This window comes from Protopterus annectens, chromosome 5.part0 (assembly GCF_019279795.1).
Source record: "Protopterus annectens isolate FY-2018-M chromosome 5.part0, PAN1.0, whole genome shotgun sequence".
Taxonomy (NCBI): domain Eukaryota; kingdom Metazoa; phylum Chordata; order Ceratodontiformes; family Protopteridae; genus Protopterus; species Protopterus annectens.
In genome coordinates, this window is record NC_056735.1 from 256,270,594 (window position 1) to 256,286,965 (window position 16,372).

Sequence of the window (16,372 nt, forward strand, 5' to 3'; positions counted from 1 at the left end):
GGTCTCTGCCCCTTATGGAAATTTGATTTCCAAAGTCCCTCCTTCTCCTCTTTCATTGCTATTGTCTGTTGTACAAGTTATTTAAGTACTCTTTCCACCCATTGTTTTCCATAGATCCAAACTAGAAAGCAAATTTTCCCTATAGAACAGTCCATAAAACTGTACTCTGTAAAGCAGTAAATATAGAGAAAATACCTTGTGTGTCAACAAGCTTAGAGCAGCTTGTTAGACATTGAGTGTCAATACCTATAGATTTAGTAGAATTCAATGTTTTGTAAACATTAACGTTAGTAGAATTTAGTACTGCTTAGCATAATCTGCCCCAGTAAAGCACTCTTATTAGTCTGCACCAAAAAAGCACCCTTAACAACCTTCTAACCCCAGTACACCACTCCTTGTAGCTCAACAGTCAAAGGACTGGACAGAGTGGATATATAATTTCCTAACTTTTTCATAGCCAGCTTGGTGGATATGGGTATCTTTAGACAATGTAGCAATTGTCCCATGTTTACTGACAACCATTTAATCCTTAAAGAAGCACACACATATATAAGAGGTGTACTTACAGAATGACACTGGAGGCTAAACTCTCACATACAAGCACATATGAGGTTGTTGAAACCATGCACACAACACCCACCTCACATAGTGCACAGCATGTACATAGACTTACCTGTGCTGAGGCACTTAAAAGCAATCTTCCTAAACAACAAATATTGCTTAAACCATTTCTTGTCAAAGCTATTGCCTCAGCAAGCCCAAAGACACTCAGAACAAAGAACACCACCACACATGCAGTCACACTCAATGGAGCTCCAGACACTAAGACACTAAGGCAAGTAAGCACACTTCTTAGGACTCTTGTATGGAGCTCCATTGTAAGACATAATGATGCCCTTCTAACCAGATTGGACAAGAGGAAGATAACTGTTAGTTACTTATCTGGAGACAGGATCAGACAAATCATGCAAACACTAAAAAGTCATTACACCACTGGTACTAGTAAGATTCCATCATAGTCTATGCAGGTGTAAAAGACCTGAGACATACCTGCCTGGACTATATAAAGGGACATTATGGAGCTCTTAAGACTGTGTGTCCCAGGCTGGTATGAGCCTAGTATTGAGCAGCATATTTCTATCATCGAGGATGATGCCACAGTATGAGCAAAAGTTGATTGATTTTTAACAATTGACTGTCTTCCTGGTGTCATATTATGGGGATCCAATATTTACCATCTTGAGAGAACATGGTTAACAGACCACATTGCTTTGCCAACAATGGTCTGCATTTGTCCCCTCTAGGCTTTTGAATACTGGCTAAAATGTTATCCACCCCTGTGACAAAGGAGGTACTGCCAGCACAACTATCTGGTATTTTGTAAGTATATGTCATTTGTGAATATCAACATGATTCATATAAGATGCTTGTGTTACAAATATATTAGAACTCTATGTCATGTATATATAAAACTTGTTTGCACAGACGTGTATTGAAAGAAGTTTTTGCAAAGTGCTTGAAATGTAACCACAGCATACCCTACTGGAAAATAATAGAAATGTACTACTGTAACTGTTTAGATGTATATATTTTAACCGTGGAAACTGGAATACAGGAGGTTAACTTCAGAAAAATAGCTGAAATTAAATTACTTTATGGCAGCAAGGAGACACAATGTCTGTGCTGAGAAGTTTTCTGTATTGTCTTGGAAGTGTTTTATTGTTTTATGACTTCCATGATCTGCCTTAGATCTGAGGAAAAACCCTTGTCTATGTGTTTTTACAAGACAATGATAAATGCTACCAGTTGCCATCAATGGTTGTTTTGGGGGCTGGGCACTAGGAGTCCAGTGACAAGAAATGATGTTGTTCTGCAAGCTAGCCCAGCAGTAATATTTGAGATATTAATTTGAGAACTCTCTGAGTGAGAGACAGCATTCTGTATTCTGTCTTGGACCTGACAACATCAAGAACCATTCACCACACATTTGCCTTGGTCTTAGGTAAGTTAACTAGGGTATAGTATAATTCCCTTACATATTGTTAGGAATATAGGAAAGCATAGATTATATGTTTTTCTTTATTAATTTATTTGAGACTATCCTGCAATGTTATTTTAAATATATCCTGTGATTTTGCACTCTGATGTAACTGTAAATACATACTGAGCATTTTCTTGTTCTTTTATTATTTATTATTAAATATATTTAAACCTTTCATTGTGACTGATCTTTGTAGAGCTATTTAAGTTCTGAGAGTACTTGCATATTTATTTGGTGATACTGTGGGCCACTCCTAACAGCCTTGCTGTTGGTCAAACCACCATTTGTATTAATAGTAACATTACACAGTAAGATTGGACACCCTTTGTTAAGGACTTTAAAGTAGCTGATAAGGAGCTGGCTGTTGGCAATGCTAACTGCCTTATAGTCTGGGCAAAAGGGGTCATAGCTAGAAAACCTGTGTCAGCCTTTTCCAGGTGTGTGTGTGTGTGTGTGTGTGTGTGTGTGTGTGTGTGTGTGTGTGTGTGTGTGTGTGTGTGTGTGTGCATGTATGTATGTATGTATGTGTATAAATCAAACCTCAAAGAGTGTGTGTGTCAGCTACTTGGGCAGGGACACGAAGCACTGGTTGTACAGAGAGGGTGCTGGAAGTCTTAACTTGGCCACTCAGCTGAGATCTCGACTCTTAGCTGTGCCAGTAGGGAGTCTTATTGGGGATGTGGAGAAAGAGGGAGAAACCAACCCCAGACTATCTGTGGTCTCTGTGTGCTCTTAAGGGAAATTGCACTTTACTGTGTGTGCACTTGTCATCCTCCCAGTGTATGTCTCCCACTGTTGCCAGTGGTGAGGACTGAGGCTCGTTGATGACTTGTTCAGTTGTGGGGCATCACAACCCCCATCATGCCTTTTTTTAGGCAATACCAAATTGACAAGCTTGCTGACACAGCAAAATCAACTCACCTAAACCTCAAGGTGTTACTGCTCAATGCCAGAAGCCTAAATAAAAAAACTATACTCCCTCCAAGCCCTCCTCATACTATGGTTTAAAGAGGAAGAGAGTACCCCAGCATTGCAAGGTTTCAGTTACATCCACACATTTAGACCAGTAGCTGCACAGACAAGGGCTAAAGGTGGAGGTATCTCAATATACATCAATAACAAGCATATCCATAGGTTGGTCAAACAAGATGACCCATTGGAGTTCCTCCATGTGCACATCAGCATAGACAAAATGCCATACTACATCCTATGTCTCAAAAATCTCACATGCATACTTGGATCTACTAGAGACATCATCCAACTTGACACCCTACTCATGGGAGATTTTAATTATTCCTCTATAGTCTGGGAATCTTACATTGGGTCTATATCAGTTTGTCGAAGGTTCACTTCCATGAACCATTTTTCATCGACACAAAACCATCAAATGTTCAGTTCCGTGAATGTTTGCATCCACCAAAGATGGAAGTAGGGAAAGGAAGCAGTTGGCCAACAGCACAAATTTGCCCTTTTCCCCACTGTAGTGCAATCCTGGAGTTGGTATATATGCTTGGGGGGTTTGGGGGGGTTGTTGGGTTTGACATACTGCAGTGTCTTTTCCAGTTCAGTGTTGGCCGAGTGCTTCTTCTCCCTGGTGAAGCATTTTTTTGATTTGAACATTCACAGAACTGTATGTTTGGTGGTTTTGGGTCATTAAAGAAAGGTTTGCAGAAGTGAACCTTCAACAAGTTGATATACACCCTCTTACATGGTCTCAAATCTAGAGGCACAGAGATTCCTGTACTTCGTAAATATGAACACCATTGACTAAATAGTGAAAATGCCTACTAGAGACCACAACATACTGGAACTCATGCAAGTATAGGAAAGGCTACACCCTCCCCCCATTGTCTCACCCTCCCTGGTAAGGACAGACTATAAAACTGTCTCCTTTTAAATCAAAATCAAGTCTGCAACCCCAGTTCAGCCAGTAATAAGTAGTACATTTTCCAGGGAAAATTACTTTTCATTAAGTGATGGTTTGTCAAAATGTAATGCCCCTCCAAACCTCAAACACAGCAGACTATGCTGAGTTGCTCTTAGAAATTCTGTACAACCACATCAATGGCTGCATACAGTTTGCTGTACATACTAGAAGTAAGCCCAGAACTTGCCTCAGAAACAAACCACCCTGGTGGCATCCCAAATTAAACTGGATATGCAACAAAAGGAAAAAAATTATGCTAAAAGTAAAAAAAGGGAAATTCCCATAAATTTCCACAAGAAACCATAATAATGGGTGACTTTAACACTGATTGGTTTACTTGCAACTCTGATAACCCCATTAATTTCATTAACCTGTATGGCTTTACCCAGGTTATACAGTCTGCTTCCAGAGTAGAAAAAGTCATCAAAAAACAAACTATTCTAGAATGGATCCTAATAAACAAACCATCTCACACCTTCCAATCAGGCTGCTCCCTGACAGCATTAGTGACCACCTCCCAACATAGCTACTTAGACATCTTCACCGCCCACCCCAAAACACCACCTACCATCAACTTGAACACTCAAACCTTTATTTATATCCTGTGTATCTGTAACTGGACTCCACTTAAAACACTACCCTTAGATACTGCTGTGGACTACCTTAATTCCACTCTCCTTGACATTTTAAACAAACTAGCCCCCTTTAGAACCTTAATAGAGAAATCCAACTATGCTTCTTGGCTAACTAAAGATACTAAAAAACTACTTAAATTAAGAAATAAAGCCTGGGCACACTAGCATACCAACAAAACCTAAGTGAACCCACATCCACTATGGACAGCTTAGAAACAAAGCCTAAACACAAGTCAAGCTGGAGAAAAAGAACTACTTTACTGATATAGAGCAAAGACACCATAACAACCCATATAAATGTTGGTCCTACATAAAAAAACTCCTTCAACCTACCAACTGTTGACACCAGCCCTGTCATCCACTTGCAATAATAACAGCATAACCTCACAATTCAACACATTTTTTTACAAATTCTATACTTTCACTTTCTAAGAACTACTGTAATACTCCTCCAACTATGCCAATACCACCAAATGAAACCAACGATTCCTTCTCCTTCAAGCCTATCCAAATCAACACCATAAAAAAATAACTCAGTAAACTTAAAAATACAATCCTTGCAGCTGCTGACGTACCTACTGAATTCCATAAACTAGCTGCAGATGCCATCTCCTTCCTGATCTCCATTCTGGTTAATTGCTCTGTCTTGGAAAACTACATTCCAGTACTTTGGAAGATAGCTTACATCATCCCACTTCATAAGGGAGGGAACACTACTGAGCTCTCCAACTACAGACCCATAGCAATTTTACCTCTCCTAGCCAAAATTCTAGAAAAATGTATTCAAACTCAGCTCATGAACAACCTTTTGTCTAACAATCTCCCTATCTAATATTTGACTTGGTTTTCACCCCCAGTCATAGCACCACAACTGCACTCCTAAGTTTCACTAATACTATCAACCAATACAGAAATGAAGGCAAACTGGTATCCTCCATCTTCTTGTACCTGTCCAAAGCTTTTCATACCATCTCCCACCACCAACTCCTCACTGAACTCCACACTAAAATTCAGTCTCTCTTCTCTTGCCTGGTTCCACAGCTATCTAACTTGTCGCCAACAAGCTGTTAAATGGCAGCAATATCTCTCATCACTTTTGCCTGTCACCGTGGGGGTCCTTCAGGGCTCAATTCTTGGTCCTCTTCTTTTCAGTATTTTCACCAACAAACTTCATACTGCTACACATATTGCCTCCATTGTTCACAGTCATCTGCACTGCACCCACACTGCAACAACTCAAAGTAACAACACAACAGTCCTTCTCAGCTATAGAATCCTGACTAACAAACTCTCAACTGATTTTTAATCCAAATAAAACTAAACTTATGCTCTTTCATCCTGGTAAATCCCTAGACTCCCCATCTTTGTTCCAGATATATTCCTCCAACAATACCATAATAGCTTCAGTAGCCCAAACAAAATTGCTAGGTGTTATATTTGACAATAATATGAAATTTGGCAAACATTTACCTCAGACTATCAAAAAGATACATATAAAACTAGGTTCACTTTACAGAATCAAACTGTTCTTAACTAGCAATACAAGACAGGCAATTGCCAGAACCCAACTGCTATCTATCCTGCTATATGCTTCCCCAATTTTCACCAAGTTAAAGAAAATAGATTTAGCAAAACTAAAAAATAGCTAAATTTGCAACAAACTCCCCACATAGAAGCCATCACTGCTCTGCCTTACAAAACCTCAGCAGGTTAGAACTACCCTGCTACTTAATCTATACCCAACTTATTTTGCCCATGGAGTAATACACCAAGCAGAAAAATCTTCTGCTCTCCAACATCTGCTCCAACCCTACATCAACACTTGAGTTCTCTGATCTTCAAATAAATCTCTTCTAGAGATCACCAAGTCCAACAATAGCGCCAGAGACCCTCTCTACCCAACTACATCTCCAAAATTTGGAACAATATCCCTCAGTCTATTATAACTACTGCAAACCCCACTTATTTCAAAAAAAAATTCTTAAGAGTCACCTGAGTAACAACTGTCTCTGCCGATGCTCTAGCCCTGGCTAAGTCTTATCTTCGTCTTCATTAGCTTCCTGTCTACTTTCGACCCATTCTACAATCCTTCCACTTATTGCCCAATAGTTTTAATTCTTCATACATATATAGTATAATAAATAATAATTACTTCTTCTCCCATCTCCTCCCTCCCCTCAATTAACTAGTCATGAATCTACTCTCCCCACATTTCCCTTCTACTAATGCCAATATTCCTCTCTGTCTTTCCTCATGCTGCTTAGCATACCTTCCTTTTCTTCTAACTAAAATATTCCCTTTCCGCATCTTCCTTCTCCAACTCTTCCCTACACTATACTATGTCTTTACCTTTGTTTAAGGCTCCTGTGCCTCTTCCATACATATCCTGCTCTCTGTTCTATAATTACCTAAGCTCCCATTATCCTTTTTCCCTCCTCTGCAACTCCTTTTCTCTCATCTCTATCCACATGACATTCAAATAATCACACTATAATAATTATTTCTTTTAACCATCCCTTACTATATCTTCTATCGACTACCTACAACATCCACTGGGTTTATATCCTTTTCACATGTTCACCTTATGTGCGTATTTTTATGTGGCAGCTTTCTGCTATGTACTATTATATGTACACTGGTTGGCCTTGCTCATCAATGTGGAAGTTTATGATAATAAATATCCTTTGTATGTATTCTACGGTGTTAGATTGCTTTGAACTACTGTATGTATATACCTACCCCTATTCTATGTTCTATGTGAATTTATGCTATCTACATTATGTGTGTTATAGGTATTTGCTATTTGTCTTTGGAGCTTTTCTCCCTGGGCCTCTGCTGAAAATGGGCTATGACCAAGTTGAACTTTCCCAGTAAACAAATGTTAAGTAAATAAAAAAAAAATAAAGATAAAAACTTTCTCCTCAAACTAAATAGGCAACTAAGGCACTAATTAGGTCAAACAAAGCCAACTTTAAGATTAAGGTAGCCACCCAGGTGAAAGACACCCATAAGGGCTTCTTTAGCTGTGTCAGAAACCTAAACGGCAGCACACGGCAATGTGTTGAACTGATGGTTAATGGTGTCACATTCACAAGCCTGGCAATATAGCAAAACTGTGAGTGGAAAAATTCATTTGCAGCTTTACTCTCCTCTCACCTTCCAGACATAACTAGGGAGTGTGTACTGGCTGTGATCTCTAATACCAAGAACACAGCCTCAGTGGGCCCTGATAACATCCCAAGATGCCTCCTGAACAGTCGAAAATACAACTTACCTGTCACTGTTTAACTATAGTCTTAAAACAGGCTTTGTGCCACAAGAATGGAGGACTGCAACTGTCATCTTCCTTTATAAGGGAGGACCCTAAACAGATTCTGGAAACTACAGACTCATTAGTCTGACTAGTCTTATTTGTAAAGCCATGGAAAGAATTATCATGGAAATTATCAACAAGGACATGGGAGACCTCCAGACACTGAATGCATCCAAGTTTGGCTTTATCAGAGGAAGGTCATTCTTACTGAATCCAGTGGACTTCTTTGAAAAGGTCACTAGGCCAATGGATGAGGGAAAAGCAGTGCATACTGCCTACATATATTTGGCTAAAGCATTAGATACAATACCCCACACTGGCATTGTCAAAAACTTATGGAACTAGGCATAAACCCCTTTATAATAGTCTGGGTAGCTGGCTGGCTTAGGCATAGAACCCAAGAGGATAGAATTGGTGAGGCCACCTCCACAAAAAGTCAGTCACTAGCAGAGTTCCAAGGGCTCTATGCTGGGCCCACTCCTCTTTGGCATCGATGTCTTGAAGGTCAAAGCCAATGTCAAAGGCCTCTGGCTGACCAAGTTCACAGATGATTGCAACCTGGGAGCAATCACTGAATCCCCCCAGGACAAGAACACCCTTTAGCAAGGTCTTACATAGACAAATGCTTAGTCCATCTCAATGCCAAGAAATATATTATAGTACCTTTTGGGAAGTCAGCCAGCCTGGGTAAATATGTCATCAATAAAACACCCCTAAAAGTTCATTCACTAGTCAGGGATCTGGGAACTCATGTACATAGTAACCTAGCCTTCGACCAACATGTGTCTAGGCTAGTAAGAAAATCCTTTTATGTTACTCAAGTTATAAGCAAGGGTATGGCATCAAAGTACCACTGTGCTCAGCACTCATCTCATCCATTATAGATATAATGCCCACTTTGGTATGTACCTGACCAGACACATGTAGCAACTGGAATGTCCACAAAGGTTCCTTACAAAAATAATACAGGGAGTAAGCAAAATATATTATGCTGTTTGCCTTAAAGCCCTATCTGTTTACAAGGTATTATACAAACTTCTGAGTGGTGATCATTGCCTGGCATACAAGGCATCTATGGAGCCTGTTTTGATGAATCTTTTGAACATCCTCAAAACAAACAGCATGAGACCTACTAGATCAAAAGATCTAAATTTTGCTTGCAACATAAATGGGACATGTTGGAGAGACAGATATGTCTCTCAGAAAATTCCCATTCTCTGAAACATACTCCCCGTCCATGTAAAGCAGAATTCCTCCATAACCCTATTTAAGTTCAACTTGGACCAATGGATGGGTAATCAGAAATTCATCCCTGGTGTGACACCTATGTCTCTCATGGACAGAGGCAGACAGTAAATCACCCCTATATAAATCAAATTTGTGGGTCACATTTGGGTTGCACAGCTAGGGTTATAAGGGCCTTAGTGATTGTTAGCCTAGTATAAACCTATGAACCTATGAAAAACACCTTCACAATGAGCGATTTCAGTTGCCAGTTGATAAGTTAGTGCACCAGTACTTCAAAAGCTGGGTATGCTGAAAGATCCCTTGGCTTGAGCAATTACCTGGAGCACCTAGTAAACCAGCCTTCTAGGGATAGAAGTATTCTAGCTCTTATCCTTACAAATATTTCCATCATATGTTTCACCCCCCCCCCGGTTAAATCTGACTATAAATTAGTGACCTTTTCCATTACAGGTTCATAGGTTGGTACTAGGCTATCGGCCCTAGGGCCTAGACATAACTATTCCCTGGATATTTCTTCCCACAATATTTACTTCCCTGGACCTCTGTCTAGCAGGGCGACTGACATGATCCCTGGGGTGAATTTCCTATCTCCCATCCAATCGTCAAGGTTCCTTTTGAAGAGGGCCAAGGAGGCGCTCTGCTTGACATGTATGGGCAGTCTATTCCAGAGTATGGGGAGTCTCTGGGTCGGGAACCTATCCCTCCAGCATGTTTTGTTCATTGTGATGAAAAGGTTTAGATCCCTGGAGCATGTGGCTCTGAGGGATTGGGATTTCCTTAAGTGGAGCATGTCCAACAGCTCAGGGTTTGACATGGCCTTATATGTTAAGCAGAGATCGCCTCTGAGTAGACGATATGCCACAGAGTATAGCTGAAGTTTTTTTAGATGGTCAGCATATGGAATCTGCTTTAGGTGTATGATTCTTTTAGTGAGGTATTTCTGCGGCCTATCCAGCTGTTGCAGATGTCTTGTGAGGTACATACCAAATGGGACATTATACTCTATAATGGGTCTAATGAGGGATGAGTACAGTGGGACAATGACCTCCTTTTTTCTGGATGAAAAGTCCTTAGTGATGAGGTGTGCCACATAGAAAGATTTCCTGACTGTTGTGGCGATGTGGTTATTGAAGATGAGACCACTGTCCACCTGTGTCCCTAAGTCTCTCATCACATTTTAGATGTTTAGTGTACTGCCATATATGTGGTAATTCATGGGTACATGTTTTTTTCCAAAGGGGATAACTATACATTTCTTGGAATTAAGCTTGAGCCCATGGCTCTGGCACCAAGCAACTGTTTCTGTAAGGCCCTTTTGTAGAATATCCACATCATTTGGGGATTCGGTAATGGTTGCTAGTTTGCAGTCATCTGTGAACTTTGTTAGCCAGAGTCCCTTAGTGTTGGCCTGTACTTCAGAGTAGATACCATACAAGAGCGGTCCCAGGACTGAACCCTGAGGTACTCCACTTATCACTTGTCTGGAGCTGGATTTGGAGTCGGCTACTTTTACAGTCTGGGCTCTGTCAGTAAGCCAGTTGGCAACTCATCGAGTGACGTAGGGATTTATGCCCAGCTTAGTAAGTTTATCTATGATTCCAGAGTGGGGGATGGTGTTGAAGGACTTGGCGAGGTCCAGATAGGCTGTGTGGACCGCCTTACCTTCGTCCACAGCTCTGGAGACTGATTTGAAGAAGTCAGGTTCAGGAGACAAGATCGGCCCTTCACGAACTCAAACTGGGTGGGGTCCAGTGTTTGAAAGTTGCCAGTGTCTTTGTTTATAAGTTCCATGATAATGCGTTCCATGCCCTTGCAGATCAGGCTTGTCAGACTGATGGGATGGTAGTTCCCGGGATCCAAGGTGGATCCTCCCTTGTGGAATGGGATAACTGTAGCTGTGCGCCACTCAGTGGGCACGAAGCCTGAGGTGAGGCTATGATTAAACATGACACTTAGGTGAGATGCCAATTCATTTTGTAGTTCATGTAGTACACAGCTCAGGATGTCATCTGGTCCCATGGATGCTGTATTCTTAGCTTTGGAGAGTGCAGTTTCTACCTGTGTGGCCATGATTACCGGAAATGTCAAACACTTTCAAAGTGATCAGTTCTGAATTTAAGGACTTCAACTGGGCAAATTGAAACTTTATGATGACCTGTTGAAATTAACTTGCAGATTTATCACCCACATGATGATGTAAAGCTACTTATACAACTAAATGCCATCTTCATAAGTGTATAGCTGTAGCAGTTAGCAGCAGGGCCAAGTATAATGAGTAATTTAAAATAAACCTTCTCAGTGATCTACCAATATAAACAGTCTACAGTAAAAGAAAGAAACTTCTAAAACCCTCTAATGAATTCAGATCTCCTCACATTAAAGAGTTAAAAATGCCATCAAGAAGATTAAAGCTACATATTAATTAAAAGTAACACCTGAAGCCAAGCATTATCAAAAATCCTCCTTTATGTCAAAAAGTTAACAGAATATACCCAGCAATGGTCTCAACTAGTCCAAAATTGCATCAGCCACTGTGACCCAAAAGACATTGCTAATATACCTGCAGAGAAATTTGAAGTCCCCTACACCCTCTTAATTCTCAATGAACATGTTCTAATTGTCCTTGCAAAGGCTAACAACACTACTCCTATGGTCCTAGACAACTTACCTGATACCCAATAAAGAGCATAAAGCCTGACCTTGTAAGAAGCTCTCCTGAACTTATTTAATTTCACCTTAGCCACGAGATATGTCCCTGAAGTATGGGAATGTTTTTTTCTGATGTTGTTTCACAAGAGGGGTGCTGCCACTGACTTGGGGAACTATAAATTCATCAGTCTAGTTAGCCAAATTTGTAAAGTCATGGAATGCATCATAACTGACTTAATAAATTACAGTATCAAAAACCTCATACAACTAGACCCGCAACAGTTTGACTTTGTCAAACATGGCTCATGTCTACATCATTTAGAAAACTTTGTAAAGATCTGGAAAAAGTAGATAATGATCATTCAGTCCATGCAGCATATCTGGATCTGGTCAAGGCTTTTAACATCACCCCCATATTGTTATCACTGATAAGCTAAAAGACCTACATGTAGGTCCTTATGTCATAAGGTGGACAGAAAACTGGCTAGAACCCACATAGTGTAAGGAATACTACCTCAAACAGGAGAAAGGTGACCAAGCAGTGTGCCTCATGATTCAATTCTGAATGCCCTCCTTTTTGGCATTTATTTGTCCAACCTCCAAATTAGGCATCAAGTCCAAGGGCTAATTACATTTGCTGATGACTGTAAGCTAGGTGTTACAATGGTGTTCACTTCTGGACATGGATTCACTCCAAGAACTAAACCTTGCAAACTAGTGGTGTACAGACAAGTGGTTAAAATTAAATGGAAAAAAGAGCAGTGCTATCATATTTAGTAATCAACCCTCATCAAACATTTTAAGCATAGCCAAAACCCAGTCCATACAGATAAAATAGTCAGGGAAGATGACAGCCAGGTTCACAATTCCTTCTCTTTTGACCACCAAGTAGTGTCAATATTCAAAAAAAAAGTATCTGGCTTAAGTGATATCTAAAGTCATCCTATCTATGTCAAAAGAAGTTATCATCTCACTGTATCACTGTACTTCTCTCTAATTAGACCAGTTATGTATTTTTTCCTGCTCATCTTTACTCTGTCCTCAGGATTTTTCCCCTTTTTAACACCTTTATTAAATTATCACTTAAGACATAGGCAAACAAATATTAACAGAAAAAAACAAACCACATTAATATTCTTCCCATTTCCATTCATTATACATCACATATATTTCCTTATTTATAACCATCATCAGTCCTGCATTACATAATTTGCTCACATCCTGCCTTCCCTTAAACCTTGCTCCTCCTCCTGAACGTTATTCTGCATGTATTGTTCTCACAATTTCCATTTATTTCTAGTAATTTGCTCCTTTCCTTTTCTAAATATCCCTCTTTCAGTTCATTTATCTCTTTTATAATATTCAGTACTTAAAATACTGTTGGTTTAGACTTAATTTTCTAGTAATTGCTTTTCTAGAAGCCAACAGAATTAAAATTGAGAAGGCTTTACTATGTCTAGACAATTCAGATCCTGTATCCAAGCTCAAAAGAATCATTTCCTTAGTTACAAACATGTGCTTACTTAATATTTCTGACAGATTACTCTGTAGAGAATTTTTTAAATCTTCCAACTCAGGATTCATGTCGTTACATTGAAGGCATTTTTGATGAATGCAAATAAACTGAAACAAGTTCACCAAAACTGCCTTCATCAAACACTGAAACATTTGTTTTGCAGGTGCAATCCCTCCTGCACCCCCCACATGGGGGAACAGTCCCCACATCCCCCAGAATTATATATACCAACTCTGAGGTTGCACAACAGTGGAGGCAAAGGCAATCTCCACTTTTGTTGAAGGTGGTTTTGGCAAACTGACTTTCATTTCTTTCCATTCACTGAAATTGCCTTCGACAGATTGACTTGCTCTCACCAACTAATTACACTCTCAAAACATATTTCCCCAGTTACCCCTTTCTTCTCCATCACAACGCAGTTTGCTCTCTACCTGAGGAAAAATTATTTGAAGTTTGCTAGGAGTATACAAAATACCTATGCAAACACTTCCAAGCAAAAATTCTACATTTGCGTACTTGGAAGCCATACATGTGCCCCTCATTGTTCCCTTGTAAAATGCTTTTACAGACTATCTTCGTAATCTTTTCTAACCTCTTCTCATTGATTCTTATATTTATCATGCAGTATTTCATATGCCTTATTAATTGTCCCTTTTTTAACAGCAGCTTCAGTTCTAAATTTTATTAAAAATTCTACCAGAGCAGGATTTTCTCTTAGTATTCTTCTCTGCTTTTTCTTTGCCTGTACTCTGATATCAATTCCTTGTATGGAAGGCACTCTCTAGCCTGCAGTCCAAACATCTTTGTGGCCTCATCAAATTCTATTACCTTTCTCTCACTCTCTAGTTATTTACTCCCAGAACCTTGGTTCTTTTGTCAGTTTTCTAAAGTAAATTCCAGCCCCCTCGTGCCTATTTTTTGTACCTCTCCTTGCAGTCATTCCTATTGGCAACATCTCCTTTCTTCATTCTCATTTTGACTTAGATCTTAAAATACTTTCTGCTATTTTGAGTGTAGTATTCTGTATGATTGTTATTCCCCTTAAGGATCTGTATCCAAAATCCCACTCTGTCTGTATTTCTTGAACCCCTCCCACATCATCATCATCATCCCTTTCTACTTTGAATTATAACCTTCTGCTTGTGTTATATAGATGAGCCTTAACTGTGCAAAAATCTCTCTTCACATCAGGTAATCCTAAACTACCTTCGTCAATTGGAAGGATAAACTTATCCCACTTAAGTCTTCCCCTGTTCATCTCACAGATAATTTCCTTCAACTCTTTATTAATTATTGTCCACAACTTCTCCTCTGGTTGATAAAAGTGTGTCTGACCCTTCCAGTTTCTCAGTTTTTGTATTATCTTTTATTAAGTCTCTTCACATATATTCTTAGCTGCCATAACAGAAGTCTTTTTAATCTTAAATACTTTATCTTATTGTGCCCCCATAAATGTGGATACTGTTGATCCAGTTTGTGTTTCAGTACACAATTTGTGGTTATAGCCTTTATTTTATCTTTAATAATTTTATATCTTGAAAAGACATGAAACTATCTCAAAATGTTCCACAACACTGAGGTGTCCCATTTTTGGATTTATCAGGTGCAAAATAATATCATCTGCAAATAAGGTCAGTTTTTCTTGATTACCACACCAGTTATTAACATGGATTTCTGAATCCCTTATTTTTTTTGCCATTGGCAATAAATATAAAGCAATTAACAAATGGGAAAGAGGACACCCTTGCCTGGTTCCTCTGTTCAAGCACAGCTTATCAGAGGGGAACCCTCCCACTTTAATTCTTACCTCTGATCCTTCATATCCTCCTAATTAATGTTGTTATTGTATCAGACTGCCAATGCTTCCATTGTTGTACTCTAAAATTCCAGCTTACTCTGTCGAATGCTTTGTCTTCATCAAGACCCACCAAAAACAGGAGTATTTTCTTACATTCTGTTCTATTAATGTTGTTAGATGTTTGCCTCTCCTCCACAAAACCACACTAATCCATATGTATCAATTTTTGGCAACACCTTTGCTATTCATTTAGCTATTTTAGACATAAACACTGTAGAATCATGGGTTAAAATTGAAGTGGATCTATATGATGCTGGGTCTTATGGGCCGTTACCGTTTTTGGGTAATACAATCACTATAGCTTTCTTCCAAGGTAGTTATTGAGCAAAATGCCCCTTTCAGCATGCAACTAACCACGTGGCTTCTAACTGAAAAAAAAATGCTCGTTTAAAAACCCTTAACTTCCAGTGAAGATACAAACCCTATTCCCTAAATTCTCTCAGTACAGAATCCTACCTGGATACCTGTGTGTTACATTTTGTGTTATCAAGGACCCAGTCTACAAGACCAACAGCCCATAAAACACACCAACTAAAGGTTTAAACTTCCACTAGCATACAAATAAAGCAAATTGAAGGGAAAGATATGTTACCCAATGCAGATTCCATTACTAGACCAAATTGGCTTATATATAAACAGAGTGACACCCACACATGCTGTAAGACCAGCCTTAGGTTCATAGGTGAGTACTAGGCTATCTGCCCGAAGGCATTTATAAGACTAGCCAGAATGTGTTGGCTTTCGCCGCCCCCTTAGATTAGTTCCCTGTGCCTCTGACCAGCAGAGCCACTGAAGTGATCCTCGAGGTAAGCTTTCTGTTTCCCATACACTCATCAAGGTGTCTTTTGAAGAGTGTTTGCGAGGAGCTCTGCCTAATGTAGATTGGGATCTTGTTCCAAAGCATGAGAAGTCTCTGGGACAGGAATCTATCCCTCCAGAACATCCTATTTATTGTTGTGGTGAGGTTTAGATCCCTAGAGCCTGTGGCTCGAGGGGATTAGGTTTTCTTTAGGTGGAGCATGTCCATCAATTCTGGGGTGGACATGGCCTTGTATGTCAGGCAGAGATCACCTCTGAGTAGGCGGTATGCAACCGAGTACAACTGTAGTTTCTTCAGTCAAGCTGCATAGGACATCTGTTTGAGGCCATTGATCCTCTTGGTGAGGTACTTCTGTGGTTTTTCAA